Source organism: Rhodamnia argentea, chromosome 1 (assembly GCF_020921035.1).
Source record: "Rhodamnia argentea isolate NSW1041297 chromosome 1, ASM2092103v1, whole genome shotgun sequence".
Taxonomy (NCBI): Eukaryota; Viridiplantae; Streptophyta; class Magnoliopsida; order Myrtales; family Myrtaceae; genus Rhodamnia; species Rhodamnia argentea.
Window position 1 is genome coordinate 7,895,265 of NC_063150.1, and position 2,029 is coordinate 7,897,293.

General features: G+C 42.6%; 1 pseudogene; it reads left to right on the forward strand.

Moving 5' to 3' along the window:
• The first annotated feature begins 297 nt into the window (after positions 1-297).
• LOC125315849 lies at positions 298-1,605 on the forward strand (annotated as a pseudogene).
• Positions 1,606-2,029: the final 424 nt, after the last annotated feature.

Genomic DNA, 2,029 nt, shown 5'->3' on the forward strand with positions numbered 1-2,029 from the left:
TAGCGGGAACATCTTCTTCGTGCTTGATGGTTCTAAGAAATGTCTTCAATTTGCCTAATTCACATGAATCCACAGTAACCATCATAGCAGGCTTATGATCAAGTTGAGTCATTACATGACCTGCTTATATGCTGTCAAAAGTAGAAAATGAAAGCATGCTCAATTCAGGAAGAATAAGAATAAACCCAGACTCATATTGTCTTGCATGTGAAAAAGCCTGTCTTTTCCTTTGACCGAATCAGAAGTTGTTATCATCAATCATCATCGCACACAACACCTGCTTATTGGGGGACCAAAATGGCCAAAACTGGAAGGGCGGTGAGTACATCATTTTCATGCTTGATCATTCTAAGAAATGTCTTCAGTCGTCTCCTAATCCTCGAGCAAGCCTATGTCATTGAGTATGTTCAGCAAGAGCACATGTGTGAGTCCTAGTCCAGGGTTCAGGCTAACCCCGATCAGTTGGCTGATGCTGTTCAAGTAAGGCAGCATGTTTCTCATAGGAGGACATTCTTTCACCTGGACCAACTGATACTCAAGCATGACGCTGCAGCTCATGCCATAAAAGTCAAGCATATGGATCAAGGAATTGACTTTTTCTTTGCCTATTGCAGCCATGGTGTGAAGTTTGTTGAATTTATTGGTGAAGTTGCTTCGATAAGGAGTCACAATGACAAGCGACTTGTGTGTCATGATCCAAAGAGCAATAACTACAAGTGCACTTTCTCGGTTGAGATAAGTCCGATCTGTCGTGAGGACCTTATCTGCCTGCCTCCTAAAGTTAGAGTGAGTGGGGAAATTTTGATCCTCTTGCTATATGCTCAAGAGTTACCAACATCATTGCTTTACTCTATCCATTTACTATGAGGCAAAGTTTCTTAAATGCCATTTAAGTCCCTGCTTACTAGTTGACAGCTTGTTGAGTGTATTGTGTTATGTGGAGTCGGTTTCATCTGAGGTTATCATTGGTGGCTCGAGGTATACCTTAACCGATGCGCAGGTGGCTCATGTATCAGATTTTGAGAAGAACGACCTGATTTTCTCCATTAGGACACATCTGGGTCATCTTTTGACCCCTGGTGACTATGCCCTCGGTTATGACATTTATGGTGCAAATATAAATGACATGGGGCTGGACAAACACAAAGGCCTCGTACTTCCTGAGGCAATTCTGATAAAGGAGCTATGAAGGGAAGCGCCAGAGGAAACGTGGCAAGACTCGTCAGGGCCAATAAGGAGAAGGTGAATACTGAGTATGAAGAGATCTCGTGGAAAATCCGGAATCAGGTTCAACATATCACTGTACCGAAACAGAGATTACCAGCCATCCGAGACGGCATCTGTAACGGACGGAGATGTGCCCTCTGTTCCCCCAGAAGAGTGGTTGGTGAATCTTGATTTGAGCAACGAAGAGATGGAGGACACTGCTTGTGAGAGAGAGAGAGAGATGACAATCTGTATTGAGAAATTGTAGTCCCTCGTGGCCTCTTTTTTTTTTATTCAGGGAAGATGTGTTACCTTTTTTCCATCGAAAAAGTTAATGTCAAAATTTTTCTGTTTTGCCGAATCAAATATGAGGGTTGGCAGGCATTTTTGCCATCATTTTTGCCCGACCTTCTATGTTCAGGACTGGGAGGGTCCTGGAAGGCGAATTACATTTGTATACGCAGGTAACCAATGGTAAGGTTAGTCTCTTTAGCTTATTCTGGGATGATGAATTCCTCATAACAAGCGGTTCACACCACCGTCTAAATATAGTTTTTGCGAAGACTTGGAATACGTGGCGCTACTCATCTACTTAACTTGAGCCTTTGGTAGCGCGGATTGTGAACACTTGAATGAAAAGGTCGTATATCGGCTAATAATGTTGCTATTTCCAAGTGGTTGTGTGGAAAAATTGTGGTGAAATAACAATCTGAGATAAATGTGCTTCTGAATATCACATTTTACCGAATTATGAGATGAACGAACGAGACGAACAATAGAGAAATCCCATGTGCAGCAAAAGTTCAGGTCGCCGTGCAGGGTA